Source organism: Mus musculus, chromosome 1 (genome assembly GCF_000001635.26).
Source record: "Mus musculus strain C57BL/6J chromosome 1, GRCm38.p6 C57BL/6J".
NCBI classification, from domain to species: domain Eukaryota; kingdom Metazoa; phylum Chordata; class Mammalia; order Rodentia; family Muridae; genus Mus; species Mus musculus.
Genome location: NC_000067.6, coordinates 55,369,543 through 55,379,941, shown reverse-complemented (window position 1 = coordinate 55,379,941; position 10,399 = coordinate 55,369,543). Strand labels below are relative to the sequence as shown.

The 10,399-nt window shown below is 41.0% G+C and overlaps 1 pseudogene; it reads left to right on the top strand.

Moving 5' to 3' along the window:
- Positions 1 to 9,614: 9,614 nt before the first annotated feature.
- Positions 9,615 to 9,929, top strand: Gm29138 (annotated as a pseudogene).
- Positions 9,930 to 10,399: the final 470 nt, after the last annotated feature.

The window sequence follows — 10,399 nt, the reverse complement described above, 5'->3', positions numbered from 1 at the left end:
GGCTAACCTGAACTCAAGATCCTCCTGTCTCCTCATTCCAACTGCTAGAATTAAGGATATTTGCCCTCATATTCAAGTATATCAGTGGTTCTCAAACTCCCTACTGCTATGACCCTTTAGGGGCCTCACGTTGTGGTGATCCCCTAACCATAAAATTATTTCAGTGCTACTTCATAACTGTAATCATAAACTACATATTTGATATGCAGGATATCTGATATGTGACCCCTGTGAAAGGGTCATTCAAATCTTTTTTTAATTATTTATTATATTAGGTATTTTCTTCATTTACATTTCAAATGCTATCCCAAAATTCCCCCATACCTTCCCACCCACTCCCCTACCCACCCACTCCCACTTCTTGGCCCTGGTATTCCCCTGTACTGAGGCATAGAAAGTTTGCAAGACCAAGGGGCCTCTCTTCCCAATGATGGCCGACTAGGCCATCTTCTGCTACATATGCAGCTAGAGACACGAGCTCTGGGGGTACTGGTTAGTTCATATTGTTGTTCCACCTATAGGGTTGCAGACCCATTTAGCTCCTAGGGTACATTCTCTAGATCCTCCATTGGGGGCCCTGTGTTCCATCCAATAGATGACTATGAGCATCCACTTCTGTGTTTTCCAGGCACTGGCATAGCCTCAGAAGAGACAGCTATACCAGGGTCCTTTCAGCAAATCTTGCTAGTGTGTGCAATGGTGTCTGCGTTTGGAGGCTGATTATGGGATGGATGCCCAGGTGCAGCAGTCTCCAGATGGTCCATCTTTTCGTCTCAGCTCCAAAATTTGTCTCTGTAACTCCTTCCATGGGTGTTTTGTTCACAATTCTAAGAAGAGGCAAAGTGAGAACTTTGGGCTTCGTTCTTCTTGAGTTTCATGTGTTTTGCAACTTGTATCTTGGGTATTCTAAGTTTCTGGGCTAATATCCACTTATCAGTGAGTCCATATCATGTGAGTTCTTTTGTGATTGAGTTACCTCACTCAGGATGATACTGTCCAGATTCATTGATTTGCCTAGGAATTTCATAAATTAATTGTTTTTAATAGCTGAGCAGTACTCCATTGTGTAAATGTGCCACATTTTCTGTATCCATTCCTCTGTTGAGGGACATCTGGGTTCTTTCCAGCTTCTGGCTATTATAAATAAGGCTGCTATGAACATAGTGGAGCATGTGTCCTTATTACCAGTTGGAACATCTTCTGGATATATGCCCAGGAGAGGTATTGCGGGATTCTCTGGTAGTACTATGTCCAATTTTCTGAGGAACCGCCAGACTGATTTCCAGAGTGGTTGTACAAGCTTGCAATCCCACCAACAATGGAGGAGTGTTCCTCTTTCTCCACATCGTTGCCAGCATCTGCTGTCACCTGAATTTTTTATCTTAGCCATTCTGACTGGTGTGAGATGGAATCTCAGGGTTGTTTTGATTTGCATTTCCCTGATGACTAAGGATGCTGAACATTTTTTCAAGTGCTTCTCAGCCATTCGGTATTCCTCAGGTGAGAATTCTTAGCTCTGAGCCCCATTTTTAATGGGGTTATTTGATTTTCTGGAGTCCACCTTCTTGAGTTCTTTATATATATTGGATATGAATCCCCTATCTGATTTAGGATTGGTAAAGATCCTTTTCCAATCTGTTGGTGGACTTTTTGTCTTATTGACAGTGTCTTTTGCCTTACAGAAGCTTTGCAATTTTATGAGGTCCCATTTGTTGATTCTCGATCTTACAACACAAGCCATTGCTGTTCTATTCAGGAATTTTTCCCCTGTGCCCATATCTTCCAGGCTTTTCCCCACTTTCTCCTCTATAAGTTTTGGTGTCTCTAGTTTTATGTGGAGTTCTGTCGTGTCCCACTCGACCAGCAAGAAAGACACAACCACCGGTTCTACTTAATGCAGTTTTTACTCAGGCAGCTACTTTTTTCAAATCCCCCAGCCTCTCTAGTTACAAATGTTTTTCTCCACTCTAGCCACAACCACGCCCCCACCAATCACCACAGGTCACATCACCTCACCAGGCAGGCTTGCTCAGCCAATCAGGGATTAAGGGTGGGCCATCCACCAAACATGGGCTTGTTTACTGCCTGGAGTAGATTTCCATCTGGCTGGCCTGTTTACAGCCTGAAATGGCTTCCTACAGAGTTCCTTGATCCACTTAGACTTGACCTTAGTACAAGGAGTTAAAAATGGATCAATTCACATTCTTCTACATGATAACCACCAGTTGTAGCAGCACCATTTGTTGAAAATGCTGTCTTTTTTCCACTGGATGGTTTTAGCTCCCTTGTCAAAGATCAAGTGACCATAGGTGTGTGGGTTCATTTCTGGGTCTTCAATTCTATTCCATTGGTCTACTTCTCTGTCGCTATACCAGTACCATGCAGTTTTTATACAATTGCTATGTAGTACAGCTTTAGGTCAGGCATGGTGATTCCAGCAGAGGTTCTTTTATCCTTGAGAAGAGTTTTTGCTATCCTAGGCTTTTTGTTATTCCAGATGAATTTACAGATTGCTCTTTCCATTCGTTGAAGAATTGAGTTAGAATTTTGATGGGAATTGCATTGAGTCTGTAGGTTGCTTTTGGCAAGATAGCCATTTTTACTATATTGATCCTGCCAATCCATGAGCATGGGAGATCTTTCTGTCTTCTAAGATCTTCCTTAATTTCTTTCTTCAGAGACTTGAAGTTCTTATCATACAGATCTTTCACTTCCTTAGTTAGAGTCACACCAAGGTATTCTATATTATTTGTGACTATTGAGAAGGGTGTTGTTTCCCTAATTTCTTTCTCAGCCTGTTTATTCTTTGTGTAGAGAAAGGCCATTGACTTGTTTGAGTTAATTTTATATCCAGCTACTTCACTGAAGCTGTTTATCAGATTTAGGAGTTCTCTGGTGGAATTTTTAGGGTCACTTATATATATTATCCTATCATCTGCAAAAAGTGATATTTTGACTTCTTCCTTTCCAATTTGTATCCCCTTGATCTCCTTTTGTTGTCTATTCAACAGTGTTGAATAGATAGGGAGAAAGAGGGCAGCCTTGTTAGTCCCTGATTTTAGTGGGATTGCTTCCAGCTTCTCACCATTTACTTTGATGTTGGCTACTGGTTTGCTGTAGATTGCTTTTTATCATGTTTTTTGAATTCCTGATCTTTCCAAGACTATTATGATAGATGGGTGTTGGATTTTGTCAAATGCTTTCTCCGCGTCTAAGGAGATGATTATGTGGTTTTTGTCTTTGAGTTTGTTTATATAATGGATTACGTTGATGGATTTCCGTATATTAAACCATTCCTGCATCCCTGGAATAAAACCTACTTTGTCAGGATGGATGATTGCTTTAAAGTGTATTTGGATTCGGTTAGTGAGAATTTTATTGAGTATTTTTGCATCAATATTCATAAGGGAAATTGGTCTGAAGTTCTCTATCTTTGTTGGATCTTTCTGTGGTTTAGATATCAGATTAATTGTGGCTTCATAGAATGAGTTGGATAGAGTACCTTCTATTTGTATTTTGTGGAATAGTTTGAGAAGAAGTGGAATTAGGTCTTCTTTGAAGGTCTGATAGAACTCTGCACTAAACCCATCTGGTCCTGGGCTTTTTTTCATTGGGAGACCATTAATGACTGTTTCTATTTCTTAAGGGTATATAGGACTGTTTAGATCGTTAACTTAATCCTGATTTAACTTTGGTACGTAATATCTGTCTAGAAATTTGTCCATTTCATCCAGGTTTTCCAGTTTTGTTGAGTATAGCCATTTGTAGAAGGATCTGATGGTGTTTTGGATTTCTTCAGGATCTGTTGTTATGTCTCTGTTTTCATTTCTGATTTTGTTAATTAGGATGCTGTCCCTGTGCCCCCTAGTGAGTCTGGCTAAGGGTTTATCTATCTTGTTGATTTTCTCAAAGAACCAGCTCCTCCTTTGGTTGATTCTTTGAATAGTTCTTCTTGTTTCCACTTGATTGATTTCGCCCCTGAATTTGATTATTTCCTGCCGTCTACTCCTCTTGGGTGAATTTGCTTCCTTTTTTTCTAGAGCTTTTAGGTGTGTTGTCAAGCTGCTAGTGTGTGCTCTCTCTAGGTTTTTTTTGGAGGCACTCAGAGCTATGAGTTTTCCTCTTAGAAATGCTTTCATTGTGTCCCATAAGTTTGGGTATGTTGTGGCTTCATTTTCATTAAACTCTAAAAAGTCTTAATTTCTTTCTTTATTCCTTCCTTGACCAAGGTATCATTGAGAAGAGTGTTATTCAGCTTCCACGTGATTGTTGGGTTTCTATTATTTATGTTGTTATTGAAGATCAGCCTTAGTCCATGGTGGTCTGATAGGATGCATGGGACAATTTCAATATTTTTGGATCTGTTGAGGCCTGTTTTGTGACCAATTATATGGTCAATTTTGGAGAAGGTACCATGAGGTGCTGAGAAGAAGGTAAATACTTTTGTTTTAGGATAAAATGTTCTGTAGATATCTGTTAATTCCATTTGTTTCATAACTTCTGTTAGTTTCACTGTGTTCCTGTTTAGTTTCTGTTTCCATGATCTGTCCATTGATGAAAGTGGTGTGTTGAAGTCTCCCACTATTATTGTGTGATGTGCAATGTGTGCTTTGAGCTTTACTAAAGTGTCTTTAATGAATGTGGCTGCCCTTGCATTTGGAGCATAGATATTCAGAATTGAGAGTTCATCTTGGAGGATTTTACCTTTGATGAGTATGAAGTGTCCCTCCTTGTCTTTTTTGGTAACTTTGGGTTGGAAATCGATTTTATTCGATATTAAAATGGCTACTCCAGCTTGTTTCTTCAGACCATTTGCTTGGAAAATTGTTTTCCAGCCTTTCACTCTGAGGTAGTGTCTGTCTTTTTCCCTGAGATGGGTTTCCTGTAAGCAGCAGAATGTTGGGTCCTGTTTGTTTAGCCATTCTGTTAGTCTATGTCTTTTTATTAGGGAGTTGAGTCCATTGATATTAAGAGATCTTAAGGAAAAGTAATTGTTGCTTCCTGTTATTTTTGTTGTTAGAGTTGGCATTCTATTCTTGTGCTGTCTTCTCTTAGGTTTGTTAAAGGATTACTTTCTTGCTTTTTCTAGGGTGTAGTTTCCATCCTTGTATTGGTTTTTTTTCTGTTATTATCCTTTCAAGGGCTGGATTCGTGGATAGATATTGTGTGAATTTGGTTTTGTCATTGAATACTTTGGTTTCTCCATCTGTGGTAATTGAGAGTTAGGCTGGGTATAGTAGCCTGGGCTGGCATTTGTGTTCTCTTAGTGTCTGTATAACATCTGTCCAGGATCTTCTGGCTTTCATAGTCTCTGGTGAGAAGTCTGGAGTAATTCTATAGGCCTGCCTTTATATGTTACTTGTCCTTTTTACATTACTGCTTTTAATATTTTGTCTTTATTTAGTGCATTTGTTGTTCTAATTATTATGAGTCGGGAGGAATTTCTTTTCTGGTCCAGTCTATTTGGAGTTCTGTAGGCTTCTTATATGTTCATGGGCATCTCTTTCTTTAGATATGGAAAGTTTTCTTCTATAATTTTGTTGAAAATATTTGCTGGCCCTTCAAGTTGAAAATCTTCATTCTCATCTACTCCTATTATCCGTAGGTTTGGTCTTCTCATTGTGTCCTGAATTTCCTGGATGTTTTGAATTAGAATCTTTTTGCATTTTGCATTTTCTTTGATTGTTGTGTCCATGTTTCCTATGGAATCTTCTGCACCTGAGATTCTCTGTTGCTGATGCTCGTATCTATGGTTCCAGATTTCTTTCCTAGGGTTTCTATCTCCAGAGTTGTCTCCCTTTGGGTTTTCTTTATTGTTTCTATTTCCCTTTTTAGATCCTGGTTGGTTTTGTTCAATTCCATCTCCTGTTTGGTGTTGTTTTCCTGTAACTCTCTAAGGCATTTTTGTGTAACCTCTTTAAAGGCTGTTTACCTGTGTTTTCCTGTATTTCCTTCTTAAAGTCCTCCATCATCATCATAGGAAGTGACTTTAGATCCATGTCTTGCTTTTCTGGTGTGATTGTGTATCCAGGACTTGTTATGGTGGGAGAGTTTGGTTCTGATGATGCCAAGTAACCTTGGTTTCTGTTGCTTCTGTTCTTAAGCTTGCCTCCTGCCATCTGATTATCTCAAGTATTTGCTGTCCTCAATATATCTGATTGGAGCCTGTCCTTCCTATAATCCCAGTTGATTCAGGTCCAGCTTTCTCTGTGATCCTTTGCTTGTGGGCTCCTGTGAACCTGAGATTCTGGGTGTGTCAGAGTTCTTGGAAGTCAAGTTCCTCTGAGACCCTGAAATAGTGGTGTGACCAAGCTCCTTTTATCCTGGGATCCTGTTGTCAAAGATCCTGGGCGTGTTACAGTGCCTGGAAGTGGTGTCTCCTTTGAGGAGCGTGGCGCTGTCTGGTCAGTGGTCCTAAGATAGCGTAGAGAGTCCTCTAGGGACCATGGGGGTGTCCGCCAACTCCGCGCACAGGGTGACCAGGTACTGGCACCAACCAGAAGGGATTTGTGCCCCTGGTCAGGCCAGTTTTCTGCTTCCCTAATGCTGTCTCAGGTCCCGCGAGATTGGACTGGAAAAGAAGTTGTGTTCCACTCACCAGTGGTCCTAAGATCACATGGAGAGTTCTCTAGGGACCTTGGGGGTGTCTGTCGACTCCGCGCCCAAGGTGACCCGATACTGTTGCCAACTGGAAAGGCATCATTCAACTCTTAAAGGGGTCAAGACCAACAGGTTGAAAAATGCTGATCTAGACTCATGATAAGCAGAAAAATCAAATAAACTAATTTTTACAATGGATTTTACAGTAAATCTGATACTGCTCTTGTGTCAATCATTCCTATAACATCCTCTGCAAAAGTAAGTCCTATGTTCCCTGTAGAGGAAGTCTGACTTGGCCCCTCTGCTTCTGTAAAACCTTGATCTCTCATCGATTCCATTCAAACACCCAATCATTGTAGGAAAATGAGGCATCTGATAATCTCCCAAAACAAAGTTAGCACAACTGGCAACACGAAATTTTAAAAAAATAAGTAAATGGAAGCAGAGACATCTTTAAAATGTGTCCTTTTATGTGGTTTTTATTTCTGCACCTGGCACCTCTCATATTGCTACACTGGGTGTGCACATGTATGCACCAAGGCAGGGTGGGGTGGTTGCCTGCTTAGCTCTTTCTCCCACGATCATAGAAATCTACAACCTCTTAGTATCAAAACAAGAACCAAGCACCTTGATCTTTAACCTATCTCAGTGCCATAACACAGAGGTAGCTCACCATAGATATGAAATGGTCACTTAGTTTTGTAAATTCAGAAAACATCTAAAGGGATATTAAGACAAGGAGAGCGTGAAGTAGACACTAGGAGTTAAACTATGGAGCTAGAACCCTTACGAGGCAGTAAGGGGAAAAAATGTCAGCAAGGGAAGATGTAACTTTAAATTTTTTTTTCAGACCTTATTTTTACGATGGTTCTTAAATGCTATAACCTCCCTTTTAGCCCACTACCCACCAGCAGTACTGGGAAAGAAAGAATATGGGGGTGGTGGGGTGGACCTGTTTAGAAAGGTTCTTTGGAGCAACTACCATCTGTGTTGTCAGGAAATTTAGTTCACAGGTCAAGAGCAGCTCGATACACTCACAAACACTTCACAGAATCACCAGGAGTCCAGTTCAGTAGAGTAGGGATAGCAGATATGAGTCAGCAGCAGTGGCACTACCTAGCAGAGACAGCCAGGCCTCAGCGTCAGCTCAAGTCAACAGGAGGGACCAGGGAAGAAGACCAGAAGTTCTTGACTGTGCCTCTCTCAGGGAAGCATAGATCAGTGAAGACAAGACCCACGAGGTTGCACAGCTAGCTCTGTAAGCAAGCCAAGCTCAGCCTCTGTCACTGTCCATCGGGTCCTTTTTATACCCTCCAAACATCACGGGTCCTCCATGTGCCTTGCCTCAGCACTTTTTGTGCCTTAACACATGTGTTTGTCTCAGTTGACATCACTCTGCCAATCAGCCTGAGTCCCCAGAAGCAGCAAGGACTGCAGCACACCACCACAAGTTTTTTTGGTGCAGGACTCCATGGAGTCCTGACAAATGCAGCCCAGCTACACAATGTAAGGCAGACTGATGCATGCATTGTTAGCAAAGAATCCTTCATCGTGTGCCCTTTCACATGCTTGCTTTAGCAGAGTATCCTCTTTTCTGTGTCTGCTTCGGCGAAATGTTCCTTCACAAGTCTGCCTTAGCCTTTCACACCTGTGTCCACTTTAACGAAATGTTCCTTCACATGTTTGCCCAAACAAAACACCTTTCAACATAACTGACTTTCCAAAAAACCCTTAAGTTTCCACTTCAGGAAAACTAGCAAGAAAGGCAGGTTTGGGTAAGTCCTGGAGTACAGCAAAAATGTGCTACAGTTTGGATACAGTTTGTCTTTCCCAAAGGTTTATGAGTTCGAATTTACTTCCATTGTAAGAAATTGTGGTGGTCTGAATAAGCGCGGCCTCATATAATCAAATACTTAGTCACCAGGGAATGGCACTAGTTGGGATTGGGAAGTGTGGCTTTGTTGAAGACGGGTGAAGGAAGCATGTCACTGGAGGCAGGCTTTGAGATTTCAAAAGCCAAAGCCAAGCCCAGTGGCTCTTCCTGATGCCTGAAGATCCAAATGTAGAACTCTCAGCTCTTTCTCAAGCACCATGTCTGCCTGCGTCTCATCACGCTTCCTTCCATAATGACAATGGACTTAAGCCTCTGAAACTGTAAGCCAGCCCCAATTAAATGTTTTCCTTTGTAAGAGTTTCTGTGATCATGGTGTCTCTTCACAGCAATAGAACAGTGACTGAGACAAGAATTAAGACAGTATAAACTAGATTCAAATACTTTTAGAGGTTGAGTTTGGGAAGGTAATTGGAATTAGATAACCATCAGGGTGGATGTGCATGATTGAATGCAAGTAGTTTTATGAGTGAGATTAGAAGATAGACAGGCACAGAAATACACACACACACACACACACACACACAGCCTCTTGCTGTGTAGTGTCCTGTACCACCTCAGGATTCCCCCTGAAAGGCTGTCATCACCAGATGCAACTTTTGACCTTGAACCTCCAAAATAGACTTCTACTCTACAAAGTTGCCCAACCTTTGTTATTCATTAGTAGCAAAAAGCAGACCAAGACACAAGAACTATGATCTGAACAGACTGATAGAAAAAATATGAGTGGCATTGGGATCCTATGATAAACTGAATCAAAAGACATACTTAGGTTTGTAAGATGTCATTATTATACTTGGTGTATATATGTGCATGGGTGTACATATATGTATGTTCATATACTGTGGTGGCCAGAATCCAAATTCAGATGTTTTCCCCAATTGTTCCCTACCTTATTTTGATACAAGGTCTCTTACTTTAGCTTGTCTTCTTAGCCAGCAAGCCCCAGAGACCCTCATGTGTCTGTGTCCCTATGACTGAGATTACAACGTGTGCCTGGCTTATTATGTGGGTGCTGGGGATCCATGCTAAATCTTTGTGTTAGAAAGGCATGCTCTTCAGTTTCGTGAAAAGCTGGCCTTTCTAGTTCTCCTTAAAGAAGTTAGGAGTAAACAATACCTCTGGTATTGAAGAGGTGAACATGTTTACAAACCAAGGAACAGTGATCCATTTTAACAACCCTAAAGTTCAGACATCCCTGGCAGCAAACACCTTCAGGATTACAGGCCATGCTGAGACAAAGCAGCTGACAGCGATGCTTCCCAGCATCCTCAACCAGCTCGGTGCAGACGGTGTGAGTAGTTTAAGGAGACCAAATGAAGCTCTGCCCAAACAACCCATGGATGCAAAAGCACCTCTTGCTCCTGGAGAGGAGGAGGAGGAAGTTTCAGATCTGATGGAGAATTTTGATGAGACTTCTAAGAATGAGCCAAACTGAATCGAAGCAACTTCTGAAGAAAGTGACACTTGCAGGAGTTACAGGAGCTGGTATTTTATATCATGACTGCTTTTTAAAATTTTTTTGTTTATTATGGATCTGATAAAATCTCTAATATTTTTAAGCCCAACACCCCACCCCACCCCGACACTGCTGCTCTTTTCAGTTTTCACTTATACATAATTCATTCTTTGCGGCAAATTAAGCTGAAGAAGCCTGGGAATAAAGCTTGGAAAAGATTAATAAAATTCTTTGCCAAGAAAAAAAAAGAAATAAAAAAGAAAGGCAAGCTCTTTACCAACAGAGCCATGCTTGAAGTCCCTGTACACAGTACTATTTCATGTTATCTTTGTAAAAGCCATCTACTATCTAAACTGCTATCTAAACAGATATCTAAATCTCCTCTTTTGTTGAGATACAAGTGCCCTTTTCACATGAGCTGTTCTCTTCTAATTCAACAACCTGTTTCC